At 44.7% G+C, this 18,680-nt stretch overlaps 1 long non-coding RNA gene across 1 annotated transcript in view; it reads right to left on the bottom strand.

Annotated features, from left to right (window-relative positions):
• Window positions 1-18,680, bottom strand: part of LOC105464179 (uncharacterized) — a 66,723-nt gene that overhangs the window by 6,632 nt on the left and 41,411 nt on the right. The window contains exons 8-12 of the long non-coding RNA XR_011607290.1: window positions 18,218-18,296; window positions 14,135-14,294; window positions 8,414-8,588; window positions 1,736-1,870; window positions 187-319 (exon numbers count right to left, since the gene is read on the bottom strand). This is a non-coding gene — a long non-coding RNA (uncharacterized lncRNA). The remainder of the gene's footprint in view (window positions 1-186; window positions 320-1,735; window positions 1,871-8,413; window positions 8,589-14,134; window positions 14,295-18,217; window positions 18,297-18,680) is intronic.

Below are 18,680 nucleotides of genomic sequence, written 5' to 3'. Positions count from 1 at the left end.
TGCTTAATGAGGGAAATGAAATGATCATTAAAAATACAGACAGACTCAGGAGCATATTAACTCACTTCTTGTAACTAGAGGCAGAGAGCCTTGGATAATTACTCTATGAACTTGGATGAATGGCTGGATGCCTTTAGAAGAGTGTAATGTCTACATACAAGCGAATGTGATGAATATATCACCTACCACAAGTAAGTTAATAAGTAGAAGCGGTACCCCTTGATCCACACGTTTTTAGAATCTCCCTATAACTGGAGAAACACTTGAGGCTTTTCGTGAGGATTCTGAAATCGTACGTGAAAAACACTTTCAGGGTATTCTGCAGAACAGAGAGAGAGAGAAAAATGAGACAAGCTCTCCATTAGAAGGACAAAGATCTTCTCCGTCTTAGTGAAGGGCCACCAGCTCACACAGGGCCAGTGCTCCTGCTGTCCTCTCCATCTAAACTCTAGAAGCTTCCTCTCCAAGGATTCGGTTCTGGGCTCCTTTAGAGTCCAGCTGAGGCCAAAACTCCTCCATGGAATATCTATCTAGTCCACAATGACCACCTTGTCCTCTGAACTCCTACCTGTCATCTGGACTTGTGATTTTGGTTTTCAAGCTTACTGCTGTGTCTTTCTGTTTAACTATTAGATTTGTCACTGGAAAGGGGCAAAAGTATAGGATTTCAGAGTGGGAAGGGCACAAGGAGACTTTGTAACTGATTTTACAGAGAGAAAAATGAGACCATGGCCAGTTGAAGATATTCTGTTACAGCAGGCCAAACAAACTAAGACTAGCCTATGGACACGTAAATCAGACAGCTTCACTGGTACAGAAGGCAGGCGTGGTGGTTCACACCTGTAATACCAACACTTTGGAAGGCTGAGGCAGGAGGAAGGCTTGAGCCCAAGAGTTTGTAGACCAGCCTGGGCAATATAGGGAGAATCTGTCTCTACAAAAAAAATGTAAAAATTAGCCAGATGTGGTGGCATGCACCTATAGTCCCATCTACCTGGGAGGCCAAGGCAGGAGGATTGCTTGAGCCTGGGAGGCAGAGATTGCAGGAAACAGAGGTCATGCTACTATACTCCAGCCTGGGCAACAGAGAGAGACCCTGTCTCAAAAACACAACAACAACAACAAAATTGAGATCCTGAGAAGCTAGGGGACTTGCTCAAGGACAGGTTACTAGGTAGAAATAGAGCCCAGTGAAGGATCCTGTTCTCTTCAGTGGAAGGCCACAATTCTCCCCTTCCCATAAGCCTATGAAAGCCAAGTGGCTCCTGCATCCTGCCACATCCCGGATGACCTAACACGCGGCACCCGCACGTGGCCAGTCCGGGTGAATGCCTGCCTTCCAAACACCAAAACAGGTCAATCAGCAACAAGGACAGGAAGACGAGGCATTCTCTGACTCTCCTGGGAACTCTGGGCCTCCCTGTTCTGACCGTAGGTCCTATTTTCATGTACTTTCTAGCTCACCTCTTCATTTGATCAGAGGTAGCATTTTGCCCTGTATCATCTATATCTTGCTTTGGTAAAATTGCTTCACATCTAATGAAAATATCATCTGCCAGCTTACAACATTTTATTGCATTTGAGATATCGATGGCCAGAGGGAAGTTATTAAGAAGTGAGAGTTATTATCTGGACAGAGCACAGGAATGAGTCATTATCCACTGTGTTTCTTCCAGCAGTTTCATGAGAGATGAGACAAGCTGGTGGCAAGTTTCAGTTAGTCCACATCACACACCTTCTGCTCTGGAAATGTGAGGGTCGAGCGAGCTGGAAAATGTTTGTTTCCAGACAGCTTCCCACCAGCTACCTGGAGACGCAGCCCCTCAGAGGTCTGGTCATGAATCCAATTTGTCCTCTCCATGGGGCGAGTCTGTTGATAAAGGTGACAATGAAAGTTACAAGCACGTCAGTGAGAGATTGCCTGTCCAAACCTCCTACGGAGGGAACAAGGGGTAACAACAAACAGCAGGCAGTTTCCTAAAGATCTCTCACTGCACCCAAACGGCATTCTCTGTCAAGCAGGGGCTGGGTTTTTGCAAGTTCTTCTGCTAGGATTCACCCCAGTCCTGCCCATCCGCCCGCCCCTTTATTCTCACTCCGTCCACCCATGACCTTTCCTTGTTGGTTTTGATGCCACAGTAATGCCTTCAATGCCGCGTTAGAATATCCTTTCCCTCTGACTTCCACTCAGAGTAACTGATTTCAAATCACACATACACACATGCACACACAAACCCACGCATACACAAACACATGCACACACATGCACACACAAACCTACACGTACACAAACACATGCACACACACACAGAACCACACACATGAACACATGCACACACATACACACACACACACAGAGATGCACACACACACAAATACAAACCCACACACGCACAAACACATGCACACACACAAACATACACAAACACAAACATGCACACACATGCACACACACACACAGGCAACATGAAAAAGCAGTATGACTTGGAAGTGAAGCTCAGCTCTGCTACTCAGTGTGAATCATGAGTACCCATCACTGCTGTGCCTTTTATCTTCGTCTGTAACATGGGACTGGTGACACCAAGCTCCTGGGGTTGCTGTGAGGATTGCGTGGATAATGCACATAAACACTCAGCACCATGGCAGGCACATGAAAGGACTCATAAAACCGTAGCTAAGATTTTTTATAGATAACAAGGAAATACTCCTAACTTCCCTCCCTGTACTTGGCTGTATCATCACCTTTTTGTTAACACCTGTGCTATTACTAAGAATCATAAAAGTTGTGTACAGTGTCATGTTCCTGTAAGCACTGAATGAAAAGTACTCTATTAGGGAGAAGTCTCCCATTGTAAGGCAGAACATAGCCATAAATGGTTTAAAAAATTCACTCAGTGCATTGCTGTAAGCAAGAAGGGTAACTATATATTAGGCACTGAGGAGTTCACATGAAGGTATCCACCACAATCCCAAACATCGAAACTCCTACAGTCCAATGGCTAAGACATGAATTAATATTAATCCAGGAGATTAATACAGAAGATAATATTAACACACACTTCTGAAAGGCAGGGCTATGCTGTGCATCTCGAGACACAGGCATACACATTTAACCAAAGCCTAACACAGAGTGGAGGGTGAAACCGTGGATATAAGTGAAGGGGCAAGACTAAGCAGTAAAATGAAGATAAGTCCGACAACATTTCCAAGGGGCCGATCAGGCAGGAATAGCAGGGAAGGGACTCATCATGGAAGCCGCGCTGAAGTAGAGAACTGAAGGACGGGAAAGACTCACAGACCGGGAGAGAGGAGGCCAGGCACACTGGACAGGGAATCAGCATTCCCAGGCTCGCAGGTGGAGGAGAGCGCCCTGTTCTGAATGCAGAGGAGGCGCTGAGATGCCCCCGGCCACTTTATGTCACCAGAGCAACCACCAAGGTGCCGCCACCATCGTTCTCAGCTCACTAAACACTGAATAGAATTTTTTAACCATAAAGTCGGTTTCCTCAGATTCACCTGGGGAGTGCTGTAAAAAGTCTGGGGTCCAAGCTGATCCCCGGAGATTCTGATCAGATTGCACTAAGGAGCATCCCAGGTGACTCTAATGTTAGCAGACTGCATCTTGGAATTGGCCATGGTGGAGGTTGGGGCACCAGATGTCCTGGGAACCCTACAAGGGACGCCACGTGTGAGGTGGTGTTGAGGAATATAAACCCATGAGAAGTGGCAGACAGAGGCCAGACATGGCCCGAGCACACAGCCATGCAGGAGAGAGAGCATTTTGGACAGGCCAGATCCCAGAATGCAGTAGGAACCCTGACAGTAGCAGGGGCAGGGGTGTTTGCGGCCGGGTGCCTGGCTGTAGCACGGGATATGCCCCGAAATATGGACGCCTGTGATAAAACATCTCACTACTAGTCCACTAGTGCATTATATGTGCCTCAAGTTCAAATGCACCCAGCACTTTTCTATTATTTTAAGTTCTGGGAGACATGTGTTGAACGTGCAGGTTTGTTACATCAGTATACATGTGCCATGGTGGTTTGCTGCACCTATCAACCCATCATCTAGATTCTAAGCCCCACATGCATTAGATATTTGTCCTAATGCTCTCTCCCCCCTTTGTCTTACCCCCCAAGAGGCCCTGGTGTGTGATGTTCCCCTCCCTGTGTCCATATGTTCTCATTATTCAACTCCTACTTATGAGTGAGAATATGCAGTGTTTGGTTTTCTATTCCTGTGTTAGTTTGCTGAGGATAATGGTTTCCATCTTCATCCCCGTCCCTGCAAAGGACATAAACTCATCCTTTTTTATGGCTGCATAGTATTCCATGGTGTATATGTGCCACATTTTCTTTATCCAGTCTATCATTGATGGGCATTTGGGTTGGTTCCAACTCTTTGCTATTGTAAATAGTGCTGCAATAAACATACGTGTGCATGTGTCTTGATAGTAGAATGATTTATAATCCTTTGGGTATACACCTAGTAATCACCCAGCACCTAAGTCCACCCACGAACTGTTCTCAATTTCTAGTCCAATCCCGGCAATCCACTTGGATGTCTGTGGCTTTGTTGCTGACCATCGTTCAAACTCCTGCCTGAGCTCCGGGCAACATTCCTTGCATGGCCTGGCCAGCCTCTTATCACAGAAACTAAGAAGCCAGATTTGAGTCTCCTAGCTGGAGGGCAAAGGACACCCATGGGCTTTGGCTCTGGGTTGAGTGACTGGACAGGACAGCGATGACAGCAGAGTCTCCAAGGTGATGCCCAGGCAGCAGTCGGAAGGGCTTCAAGTCAGCAGACAGGCCCGACACCCACGAGCAGGAGTGGCACGGCTCTCTCAAGAATGTCCCCAAGGAGCAAGGGGAGCCGCACCCCCGGGCCTGCCCTTCGATGTCAGCCTATATTCAGAGCCTTGATAACCAACCTTCCCAATATCATCTCAATAATTCTGTCTTCTGCTTAAATACACCAAAGCTCATTTCAGTGGATGACAATGATGAAGTCCTTGTCAAGCCTCCATTAAACTAGAAACCTGACAGTCTACATGATTCCAAAACCCAAATGGACACTTCGATGCCCTTCCTTTGACCACAGGAGACCCTGCTATGAGTCGGATCATAAAAACTAAATAACGGTGAAGCCACTTCCGCAAAAAGTGTGCCTCCTGGAGAGGCTCGGCCTTTACCAAATGCCTGCAGCCCAGATCTGGTGGAACCCACAGGCATGTACCACGTTACACTGTAGGTCCTTTAGCCAAACTGCTTTTGATTTTTGAAATGTGCAGGTTGCCTTTGTTGCCAGACCTGTTGGCATGAGAATGCACATTTGAGGCTTATTAAGGATGCTCGTTACACAGGAGGGAGTGATGGAATTCTTCTAGCTGTGCAGGGAAGCACAGAGGAGAATGTGAGTATCAGCTCCCGGGGCTTCCGTAATATTTCTTGCATACAGCGCACGACCTGAGGACTCAGGGTCCCCCCCACCTGCCTCTGAAAGGAAAGTCATTTGCCTGTAGTTGAATAACCTCCCCTCACCAAGACTCTTCTGTATGGCGAGGCTCAAAGCCGTTTCCAATTAACCTTTCCCATGAATGCATAGGGGCCCAGCGAAGTGGGCAATTTTTGATTCTTTTCTTTAGCTGCTTTTACTGTGACCGTCTCAGATAAATGAATTGGAGCAATTCTACAGTGAGTCTTCGGATGGATTTTCTGTTACAAATAAAGCTTGCTGTCAAGCTACTTTGGCAGCTCTGTTTTCATTAAAGGTCATCCAGAAAGTGGCTCCATGACAGCTACTGCCAGCCCCTCCGGTCCCCCAGCGACTTCCAGCATGGTTCACGCAGTGACATCTGGTGGCCAGAAGGTGTCCTTGCAATGAAGAGGCAAGAAAGTGTGTCCATGTATCTGTGGGTCTGTGTATCTGCGTGTCCATGTACATGTGTGTATCTGTATGCCTCTGTGTGTATATCTATGTGTGCATGTGTGCATATGTGTGCCTGTACATACACATCAGTGTGTTCATGGATCTCTCTGTACCTGTGTGCATGTATGAGTGGATGTATGTACCTGTGTGCATGTATGAGTGGATGTATGTACCTGTGTGCATGTATGAGTGGATGTATGTACCTGTGTGCATGTATGAGTGGATGTATGTACCTGTGTGCATGTATGAGTGGATGTATGTACCTGTGTGCATGTATGAGTGGATGTATCTGTGTGCATGTATGAGTGGATGTATGTACCTGTGTGCATGAGTGTATCTCGGTGTATGTATACATCTCTGTGTACGTGTGTGCACATGTGTGTGTGTCTGGGTATCACTGTGTGCATATATGTGTATCTGCGTTTATGTCTGTACATATGTTTGTGTGTTCATGTATCTGTATCTATGTGCACATGTGTTTATCTGTATGAGTGTATGTAGCTGTGTGTGCACACTGCATGTGTATGTATCTCTGTGTAAGTATGTATCTCTGTGTGCCTGTGTGCCCATATGTGTGTCTGGCTCTGTGTACACGTCTATGTCTGTGGCATCTTGGAGTATGTGTGTGCACATCCATGCATGGAAGGAAGCTCAGGGATGCCTGGAGGCTCAGCAGGTAAATGTCCTGATGACACCCTCCAGTCATTTAACCTGCTTGGCTCTCCGTGTCCAATACTTTTTATTTTCTCTAGTCCCCAGTCTGGGACCTGGCTTTGTGTAGAGTAAATACAGTTCCTTAACTGGCTAGTTTCCCCTTCACTTCTAAGAAATTATGTGAGGTACTTAGGATGAAGTTTTGTCAAAATATTTCCCATACAAATGTACCTCTAGCAGCTTCTACTTTTTCCCCAAACTCTCTTCTCCATGAGCGAAATGACAGAATAACCCTCTGTGTCCTGGTCTACAATATACAAGAGAGAAAACAAAACTTTCCCCCTTAATTTCAGTGGTGGCACATTCTCTGGTTTTTACCCCATTCCTCCACAAACTGCCTCTTAGTCCCACCTCTAGGAATCAGCCCATCAGACTCCATTTCTTAAGCAACACACTGCTTAGCCCGGGACTGTGGCTGCAGAAACAGAGAATAAGAGGGAACCAGCCTTGCTGCCGAGCCAGGTGTTTGAAGTCTTTTATCTCTCTTTCATCAGTGACAGAGGCATTAGCTGTATTTTGCAGATAAGGAAATCAAGATTAATCAGGTGGGCAGGTAAGCCCCATACATGAGATCTCACCTGGAGCACGAAGGACAGAACAGAATTGAGAGTTGGGTCAAGAGACACAGCAAGCATTCAGAGGAGAGAGAGATCACCGAGACTCCAGCAGCCAGGGAGTGGGAAAGATGGAAGCTGAGCCGAGAAAGAATTTGGCAAAAGTTACTAAAGGCAAAGAATGAGGAAAGTCCCCTATAAAAGGTGGTGGGACCTCTGTGAACGACAGCCAGGTGTGAATTTGACATGTGAGGGCTCAGTAGGACCTGTCTAAACTGTGAACTGTGTATTAGGGAGTAGTGGAAAATAAGTTCAACTAGAGGAGGTCAGATTTTAGAAAATGACAAAAAATTGGCAGGGGAAATTTACATCAGACGGGTGGAAAATGGAGAGCCACTGAAGACTACTTACCAGGCTGTCAAATGAAGAAAAGCTTTGTAAAGATTCTCCCATTTAAGAAAAAAATTAAAACTTCTTACAACCTTAACTTGTTGGCATGGGCCCCCACCAACAGCATGTGTAAATCTATAAGGCTCTATGTTAGTGCGTCTTATGAGGAACGACATCCATCAGTGGTTACGTGGAACTCATAAGTCATCTGATGTCATCATCCCTACATCGACAGAGCAGGGTAGAAGCAAAGCTCAAACTTGTCTTTATTCCCACAGTGAAAGCCACATCCATTCGAGACTCAACCAATATTTACTGAATGCCTGTTGTTTGCCCAGAACTCATGTGGATTCTGTGGAGATGGCCCAAACAGACGTGACTCCTACCCTGAGGAAGCTTACCGTCCAGCGAGAGAGAGGCTCAAAACTCACCCCCTAAATGCTAATGACGTGCTCTGCACTGCACCATGGAGTCAGAAGGAAACACAACTTGTCATGGTGGGCAGTCACAGCGGGGCTGGGGGCCCATTCGAGGCAAACTGTCTTAGAACCTTGCAGAGAAGATTCCTACTGAGACCTGAAGGGTGAGAAGGAGACAGGGAGGCAGAGGGCAGGAGGAGGAAAAGTCAAGAGAGAGGGTATTGGCCACAACTTGCTCCTAGCCCACGGGAAACAAAAAACAAAAGTTTGTTTTCTCCATCTTCCAAAACTCAACTCACACATCCAGTCCTCCAAAACCTCATCTACCCCTAGAACAGTTAATTACCATCAACCCTCCTACCAGGAGGTCCTTGATCAAGTGCTTTCCATCGGTGTATGTTTGTTTACCTATCTGTTTTTCTATGACATTGTGAGCTTCATGAGAACAAGACCCTTTCTTCTCCAAATTGGCATCTGGCACCATAAATGTGTGATGAGTTGAGTTGGATCCAAAGTGCCTGCATGAGATATTCATTGCAACACATCAGCTTCACCCATCATAAATGCTTATGCACTGCTTCATCTGTTAGAAAAAAAAAAAAAACACAACTCTGTGAAAAATCAACTTTGTAGGCCGGATTCACATCTGTAATCCCAGCACTTTGGGAGGCCAAGGCGGGTGGATCACCTAAGGTCAGGAGTTGGAGACCAGCCTGGTCAACATGGTGAAACCCCATCTCTACTAAATTAGCTGGGCGTGGTGGCGGGCACCTGTAATCCCAGCTACTCGAGAGGCTGAGGCTTGAACCCGGGAGGTAGAGATTGCAGTGAGCCGAGATGGCGCCACTGCACTCCAGCCTGGGCTACAGAGAGAGACTCCATCTCAAAAAAAAAAAAAAAAGAAAAGAAAAGAAAAGAAAGAAAGAAAGAAAAAGAAAAATCAACTTTACTTCTCTCTTTTTAAAAAAAATTTTATATAGCCATATTAGGTGTGCACATTCTTGGGGTACATGAGATATTTTGATACAGTCATGAAATGTGAAATCATCAAATCATGGAGAATGGGGTATCCCTCCCTTTAGGCATTTATCATTTGTGTTATGAACAGTCCAATTACACTCTTTTTAGTTATTTGTAAACATACGATTAAGCTATTTTGACTACAGTTACCCTTTTATGCTATCAAATACTAGGTATTATTCATTCTTTCTACTTTTTTGTACCCATTAACCATTCCCGCCTCTCCCCTACTTCCCACTACCCTTCCCAGCCTCTGGTACCCATCCTTCTTGTCTCTGTCTCCATGTGTTCAATTGCTTTGATTTTTATGTTCCACAAATAAGTGAGAACATACAATGTTTGTCTTTTCGTGCTGGTCCTATTTCACTTAATATAATGATCTCCAGTTCCATCCATGTTGTTGTAAATGACACGATCTTTCTTTTTTATGACTGAATAGTACTCCGTTGTGTATAAGTACCACATTTTCTTTCTTCTTTTTAATCTTACTAAATTCCTTGATTGAGGGTTCTAAAAATGGGTAATAATATAGACAGTCCCCAACTTACAATGGTTCCACTTTTGATTTTTCAACTTTATAATGGTGGGAAATCAACATGTATTCAATAGAAACTATACTTTGAGTTACATACAGTCACTCTGTTTTTCACTTTCAGTACAGTTTTCAATAAATTACATGAGATATTCAACATTTTATTATTAAACTGACTTCATGTCAGATAATTTTGCCCAACTGTGGGCTAATGTAAGTGTTCTGAGCATGTTGAAGGTAAGCGAAGCCACGCTATGATGTTTGGTAGGTTGAGTGTACTATATGTAATTTTGACTTAAAATATTTCCAATGTATGATGAGTTTATCAGGACCTCACCCCCTAATAGATCAAGTAGTGTCCGCAATGTGTAGGCCTGTTTGGAGAGGATTTGGAGAACCTGCAAAGGTAGGCTAGGAAAGGTAGGGGAGCCTAAGCTAGAAATAGTCATTTGGAGTATTGCAAAATCAAATAATTACACAAAAAAGGTTCAAGGATTTGGAGCAAAATCTAAGTGTGTTTATTCATTTGTTTTTTAATGGTCTCAAAAAGAAGATACAATCAGGTGTAGGATATGTCCTAAGTGTGCAAAGACACCCTCCAGGAGGGGAGAATCCACATGTGATGGAAGTGTCACGGTGGAGCTCTTCTACTTCCTCACCTGCTGTCCAAGAATGAAATACCCAAGTACTCATCAGGCTTGTTCAGCTGTTTTAACTTGGAATGAACAAACCAAAGCCATTCCTGTGACTGCTGTTCATGAGAAGGAGCAGAGAAGCCAGCCACTATTGAGGGAAACTTCCTTACTTTGAGTTATATTACAGGTGGAGAAGTTAAAAGTCATCCTCGGCCGGTCACAGTGGCTCACACCTATAATCCCAGCACTTTGAGAGTCCAAGGCGAGTAGATCACCTGAAGTTAGGAGTTCGAGACCAGCCTGACCAACATGGAGAAACCCCTTCTCTGCTAAAAATACAAAATTAGCCAGGTGTGGTGGCACATGCCTGTAATTCCAGCTACTCAGGAGGCTGAGGCAGCAGAATCGCTTGAACCTGGGAGGCGGAGGTTATGGTGAACTGAGATCACGCCACTGCACTCCAACCTGGGTGACAAGAGCGAAACTCCATCTCAAAAAAAAAAAAAAAAAAGTCATCCTTACAATTAGGTCTTTACTGAAACTGAAAATTGATAGGCATCTGTCATGAAGTTTCCAAACAGAACCACTGTGAGGATTTCCTTCCTTGCACTGAAGGCAGTCTCCTCTGCTACTTAATGTTTATGCTTGGCTGGTTTAACCAAGAGACTCATTCTTGAAAAGAAAAACAATGACCATTGAAGCACACTAACCAAATGTCCCTTAGGTTTGTGTGTGGTTAACATCTGGTGTCTACTTGACTGGATCGAGGGCTGCCTAACAGCTGGTGAAGCACTGTTTCTGGGTGTCAATGCAGTGATTTCCAGAGGAGATTGATGTATGAGTCAGTGGCCTAGAGGAAGACCTGCCCTCAGTGTGGGTGGTCACCGGCCCATCACTTGGGACCCGACTGGAGCAACAGACAGGCAGAAGGGGGGATTCACTCTGCTTTCCTTCTTCCAGAGCAAGAAGCTTTTTCTACTGCCCTTGGACATCAGACTCAAGGTTCTTCAGCTTTTGAACTCTGGAACTTGCACCAGATGCCAAGCCAGGGTCTCTTGGGCCTGGCTGGGGGCTTCACTCATGACTTCCCTAGTACACAGGTTTTGGGCTTGAGCTCAGCCAGGCCATCGGCTTCTCTGATTCTGCAGTTTGAACGTGGCCTACTGTGGGACTTTGCCTCTGATTGAATCGGCCAGGTCCCCTAATACCTCTCGTTCGGTTCATCGTACTGGCTCTGTCTCTCCGGAGAACCCTAACACAGTTTGACGACAGCTGAATCCTGCTTTCCTAACACAAAGCAGGTTCTAGTATTTCACAGGCACTCAGTAGGAATGTGTAGGATGGATTAATTAATTAATTAATTGATTACTTTGCCTGATGCAAATGCTGAGACCCTAGTGGCACCAAAACTTTAATGAAAATTGCTTAAGAAACAAAAGCTGTTTCTCGACTGTGGCACTTGAAAAACTCCGCAGGTAAAAACTGAACTAACCTTCATAACTAAGCAATAGCCCAACCCCCACAGGGCAGACCTGCCCCAGTTCCAGCTTCTGCCCCGAGCCCAGGCCCCAGGCTGTGGACTGGCAGCTCCTGACCCCACCCCTCTAGTCCAGGCTTCCCATTGTTGCTAATCTCCAGGCCACCCATGGCTCCTCCAGCTTTCTTAGCTTTTCATCATCTTTGTAACAAATTCCCTACATGAAATTTCCTTTGTTCCCAGAAATAGCACAACCAAGCATAGTCAACTATCAATTTTCCTAAGGCACTCATCTGCCACGCAGTTTATCTGCAGAAAATCTTGCTTTCAACTTCTTAGGAAGCTAATTAAGCAAAATAGAAAAGAAAGACCTTTGTTGAGACCACCCACAATCTTGTGTTTGCATTTTCTGCTCCATGTATTCTTTAGTCCAACAAGTGATCTTTCAAACCACAACATGTAATTACCTAATTATCTCCTCAAAACCTGGAGATATACTATTAGAAATCCAGTGGAAAGAGAGAAGAGGAGGGGGTAACCTCTACAGAGCCCACGGTTCTGCCTCCATCTGAGAGCTGATACTATTTCCTGAATTTTAGAAGCCAGAAAAAGTTTAAACTGATGAAAATGTTGAATAAATTAAACAACTCTCATCTTCTTTTGAGTTGGATATTCATAATGTAGTTTCATCATTTTTTAAGAGTATGGTGCCAACCCATAGAGAAACGTTAATAAAAGCAGAAAGAACAGTGTTCAAAAAGTCCTCCTAGGTCTTGGTTATTTTGATTAGCTAGATAGTGCCTTCATAATTTTAACATCTATAATTCACTGAATTGATAACCATTTACATGTATTTTTAGTAAGAAACTACTATGTGAAAGCCCCATCTGCACTCATAGCTGGATAAACGCTGACAATCAATAAATGGCAGATGTCTTATGAGATTATACGCAGGTTCCTACTCAGATAAAACTGGAGACGGGACTGATTCTCCTGTGCCATCTTCCTCCATGGAGTAGTGCACCAGTCAAGGGCCAAGTGAGTCACTGAAGACAGTAGGTGTCTGTCTGTTGAGGGAGCTTCAAACAAAGCTCCATCGGTTTTGTGGACCTGTGGTCAGTGGTAGTATTCAGAATGGAAAGTACTGAGAACTGAGTAGCAACAGGGAAAGATGTCCTCAGGGTTTCCTTCTCCAGCCTCCAGTGAGGGGGAGGAGCCTAAAGAAGATCTAAGAAGGAAAGCTGGGCTAGGACTGCAAATACGCAAAGAGCAGGGGGCCAGGGGGCCTGAGTCCTTGACCACAGCTCTTTCCAGAGACTGTAATACACGAGCCACACACCAAGCCCAATGTGGGGAGGGCAGATTCCCCAGCAGGCCTGCCAGACAGACGTCTGCCATTGCCTACGGTTGGGTCTGAAAAGTCACATAGAGGTTTTTAACCAGGATCCTGACTCAAGTCTCAGTTAATTCATCTATAAAACTCCTTTTAAGGCATTTTAAAGAGTTATTTTTCTCTACCACACTGAAATTGTCACCATTTCACTGAAATGAGAAGCAATCATTTCCAAACCAGGGTAATGTATTTATGCATCTCATGGCCCTGGACACATTTGCTCTGCACCCATTCCTAATGTTTTCCCTGCTCTGGTCTATATCATGGGGCAACTGGTCCCTACAGCTGCATCTCCACAGTTCCCCTCTCTCAGCTGGCCTCTGGCTCCGTTGACCAGCAGAAAATAGTCACTGTATGTGGCGTTCAACAGCAGTGCTATCTCCGTGGCCAAGCCTCAGGCTTTGAACCAACACCTCCTTACTCCATCCCTCCAACCCAAGCTTTCTACTGTTACTAACTGCTAGGGAACCTATCGGCACCTTTTGGTTTCTTAGCTTTCCATCGCCTCTAAAACAGCTTCCCTGTAGGAAACTGTCTTTCTTTCAAATACAGTCATTTCTCTCTTCTTAGCTGGAGTGTGACTTTTACTATGTGAGTTACTATTGACCATAAAACCCATCTCTCATTCCCATACCTGGTCACTCATCAAACATTTCTTAACATAATGTTTACAGTGGACCAGAGAAGGAAGTTAACATTTTCTGCAAGAAGAAATAGATAAAGAAAAAAAAAAAAGGCAACACGAAATCATCCTATTAAATTTGAGCAGAGATACTTTCAACAAGATCCCACTATTGTACCCTAAATAAGGAGGTTGGCTGGCTACTTGGGTGCCTCTCCAAGTGTCATTGGGGTCCTAAGGCTATTTTAGAAATGGAAAAGGTCCTTTATCCCAAGGCAAATATTGATAAAAGAAATTCTGGGCTCAAGTAGACTGAGGCCATTGTGGATGATCTGTTGATAATTAAATAATGAGAGTCTAAAAGGAGCAAATTTTGATTATGAAACTTGCAGGAAAATAATTCCAACATAATTGTGTCTTGGAATGATTGATAGAGGAACTGAAAAGCACCTGAAAAGAGTATCCAGTTCAGCCCCCTGAAGTTTATCAATGAAGTGACTGCGGCTCTGAGAGATGTGGCTGTAGAGACTCTGGTGGTAGCTGCTGCAGAAAGACTCTCTCTGTGGTTGGATACACCTGAGGGAGTGTAACGGGGCCACATCAGGAACACCTAGAGCAACCAAGAGGAAAGTGCAAATCAAGTTCCAGGAAGTAAGAAAAGGATTGTAAAGAGGACGGACACAGTGGCTCACACCTGTAATCCCAGCACTTTGGGAGGCCGAGGAGGGCAGATATCCTGAGGTCAGGAGTTTGAGACCAGCCTGACCAACACAGTGAAACCCGTCTCTACTAAAAAATACAAAAATTAGCCAGGCGTGGTGGCACATGCCTGTAATCCTGTAATCCCAGCTACTCAAGAGGCTGAGGCAGGAGAATCACTTGAACCTGGGAGGCAGAGGTTGCAGTGAGCCAAGATTGTACCACTGCACTCTAGCCTGGGCAGCAAGAGCAAGACTCTGTCTCAAAAAAAAAAAAAAAAGATTATAAAGAGGGGAGGGACAAAGGGAAGAATATTGAGTGTTAGTCCATTCTTTGCATTGCTATAAAGAACTACCTGAGGCCAGGCACAGGGGTTCCTGCCTGTAATTCCAGCACTTCAGGAGGCCAACGCAGGCAGATCACCTGAGGTCAGAAGTTCAAGACCAACCTGGCCAACATGGCGAAACCCCATCTCTACTAAAAATACAACAATTAGCCGAGCATGGTGGCAAACACCTGTAATCCCAGCTACTCAGGAGGCTGAGGCAGACAGAATTGCTTGAATCCAGGAGGCGGAGGTTGCAGTGAGCTGAGATCTTGCCACTGCTTTCCAGCCTAGGTGACAGAGCAAGACTCTGTCTCAAAAACAAACAAACAAAACAACAGAACTACCTGAGACTGGGCAATTTATGAAGAAAAGAGGCTGGAGAGGCCTCAGGAAACTTACACTCATGGCAGATGGGAAAGGGAAGCAGGCACACCCTCCATGGCCAGAGCAGGAAGAAGTGAACCAGGCACAGGGTGCCACACACTTTGAAACAACCAAGTCTTGTGAGAACTCACTATCACACACTATCATGAGAACAGCAAGGGGGATTACAATTCAACGTGAAATTTGGGCGGGGAAACAAATCCAAACCATGACAAAGGTAAATGTTGCACTGTCATTTCCTGCTTGGCTAAATATCTCATTTACAAGCCAAATGTTTAGTTTAGGTTAGGTTAGTGTGGTGTCTTTAGTTTAGGCTTTAGGTTGGGTCAGTGTGGTGGCCTCAGTTTAATTCAGACTTTTTCCTCTCCCATGGTACGAGTTTCACGTGGCTGTTGTAACAAATGGCCACAAATTTGTGGCTTGAAACAATACAAATTTATTGTCTCATAGTTCTGAAGCTCAGAAGTCTAAAGTGGGGCTCACTGGGCCAAAATCCAGGTGCCAGCAGGACTGTGCTCCCTGGGAGGCTCCGGAAAAGCAGCAGGGCTGCACCCCCTCGGGGTCTGAAAGAGAATCTGTTCCTTGCCTTTTGCAGTTTCTAGGGCTGCAGTACTTACACTCCTCAGCTCGTGGCCCCTTCTCTCCAATCTCTGCTTTCTTTGCCTACTCTTCTGTCTTAAAATCTCCCTCAGCCTCCCTCTTAATAATGACCCTTGTGATTACATTTAGGGTCTGCCTAGTTAATCCAGGGTAATCTCCCACCTCAAGATCCTTAATTCGATCACATTGGCAAAGACCCTTTTCCCATATAAGGTAACATTCCCAGGTCCCAAAAATTAGAGACGGAATATCTCTGGGGCTATGATGCAGCCTGTCACACCCACCCCCATGAGTGAATTCCAGATCCCTGGAGGTTAAATGGTTTCTCTGAAAAGTCAGCTGGAATGTTTGGCACATGGTTGCTGAGTGATGAGTTCTCCGTAACTAAAGGGAGGCTCACATCAGCCCTTTCTGACTAGTGTTTCATTGTCTGGCCTGAACAAATTGGCATTTTCAAATGCTTTAAATTGCACTGCCTAGTGGGTGACAGACAAAATTTTCCACATATGTTCAAGATGACAAAATTATATCAAGATGCCTTGCCTTTTGGGAGAAGAATCCACCCATCAATTGTCATTTTACAATAAATTATGAAAGAGAGTCGTTCTTCCACCAAGCATTTGCTTATTATGGTCCAAAAGTCTATATTTTTGCTCATTTGAATGTGCAATAACGTCTCATTCAGGGCTGCACTGAAGTGTATCTTTTTAAGTCTTTTAAAGCAACAACCTGAAATCCTAATTTAAGTTGAAATCCAATTGCGTGTGATGCTACCAATGAGAAGAAACTAAGTGAGGTGACAGATGAACAGATTTCTTTTTATACTCAGTTAAATTCATATATGCAGATTCCATGACAATTACATCAAAATTTACTCCTCTGCCTGGGGGAATGGTACATTTCTTTTGATTTTGATTGGAAAGTGCCTTCCCATTGCAGAAACTTTAAAATGTGAAACAATGATCTTCTTAATATGCAAAAACATGATGATGAGTATGGGTGAGTTTCCTCCCTGCTTTTACATTGGTATGATGACATAAAATTACAACTAACTTTACTAATACGTATTCCGAACTAAATTTGCATGACCTTTGCTGACAATTCCCGTTGTATGGCCCCTAAGGTAAGGGTAATATAATTTGATGGTAAATAAAGTCAGTCTGCCAGAAAGTTATTTCCTGAAAATCTTACTAATTCTAAATTTCTATTCAAATCCATCTCTGATCTGGTATATTTTTTCTAGCATTACATATTATAAAGTCAAAAAGTCCCTTCGATCTGCATAGAACATTACCTTTGAACAATAAAAATGTCACAGTTTCTTCTGCACCATAAATATCACAAGGTATTCAACTTTAAAATTCAACTCCGTGATATAGTACTTAGACTAATATATTTCACGTGCTACATAGGAAAGGTGTTTCTATAGACATTATTGGGATTAATCTGTGATCCCAAGGAGTTTCATGATGGTGTGCCATTTATTCACTCATTCTTTCCTTCATTCATTCATGCACTTATTCTTCATTTAATGAGCATATGTTTAATAAGCACCTCTTCCAACTAGGTTCTAGAGAAGTACAAGATTAAGAATTCAATATAGCCTGCAATCCCAGCACTTTGGGAGGCCAAGGTGGGTGGATCTCTTGAGCCCAGGATTTGGAGACCAGCCTGGACAACACAGTGGACCCCAGCTCTACAAAAAATATCAAAATTAGCCTGGTGTGGTGGCATATGCCTCTGGTCCCAGATACTTAGGAGGCTGCAGTGGAAGGATCAACTGAGCCCAGAAGGTCAAGTCTGCAGTGAGCCCAGATTGCACTACTGCAGTCCAGTCTAGGCAACAGAGTGGGACCTTGTCTCAAAAAAAAAAAAACAGAATTCAAGATAAATTTTAAAAACTATACTAGTTAGGAAGGAAAGCATGTGGACAAGTGTTACCATCCATATATGCTCAACGTCATAAGGGGGCACAGAGGACCAGTGATATTTGCCATCTGAAAAGTCATGGACTAGTTCTCAAAGAAAGAGATATTTTAACCGGGTCTTATAAAATAATAGAGATATCAAACACACAGAAAACTTTAATGTGTGTGTGTGGGGTGTGTGTGTGTATGTGTGTGGTGTGTGTGTATGTATGTGGGTGTGGTGTGTGTGGTGTGTGTGTGTGGTGTGTGTGTATGTATGTGGGTGTGGCGTGTATGTGTGGTGTGTGTGTGTGGTGTGTGTGTATGTATGTGGGTGTGGCGTGTATGTATGTGTGGTGTGTGTGTGTGGTGTGTGTGGGGGGGGTGTGGCATGTGTGTGTGTGTGGTGTGTGTGTAAATGTGTGTGTGTGTGTTGTCTCTGCTAGTGAGAGGTCCTGTGGTGGTAAGGAGCTTGGACCATAAAGCAGGTGGCCTGTACTCTAGTTCCACTCTGCCCATCTACTCCGGGTCTCCGGGCACATCACGTTCCCTCTCTGGATCTCTGTGCGGGAATAAACCATCAGGTGCATTTTATGTCTACATTGTGTGACTCACATGCTCCAATCTGACTTTCTTCTCCGGATCCCATCATCACCCTGGTCCCTCTCAGGCCCTCCAGGACACCTGGCTGATTCTGGATGAGAAGGAGAACAAGCATTAAACCACTGCACAGGAAGGTGACCATGCCCACTGCACCGTATCCTCTAAGCCAGGACATTTGGTCGATTGACCAGATTGATCCCCGTCCTGGAGATGGCACGGTCAATGGCCATCACTGCCCATAGCTGGAGAGCAGTCAGCAGAGGAAGGGGGATGCCTGCAAGTTACGCCCTTGTCCCTGTCCTCTCCAGCTGGCAGGCACTTCAAGCAGGATCCGAGCATGGCTAGAGTCTTCCATAAAACATCCACTTCATTGAAATCAGCAGGAGCTCTGGGTGGAGGCCCTGGAGTTGCCTATCACCTCTTCCTCATAGGAGACGTCCATGTGTTTTCTTGCATCTCTTCTACCTCCACTCCT

The sequence above is a fragment of the Macaca nemestrina genome, chromosome 8, assembly GCF_043159975.1.
Source record: "Macaca nemestrina isolate mMacNem1 chromosome 8, mMacNem.hap1, whole genome shotgun sequence".
Classification (NCBI taxonomy): domain Eukaryota; kingdom Metazoa; phylum Chordata; class Mammalia; order Primates; family Cercopithecidae; genus Macaca; species Macaca nemestrina.
The sequence above is the reverse complement of the archived record's forward strand: the minus strand, read 5'-3'. Positions and strand labels throughout refer to the sequence as shown.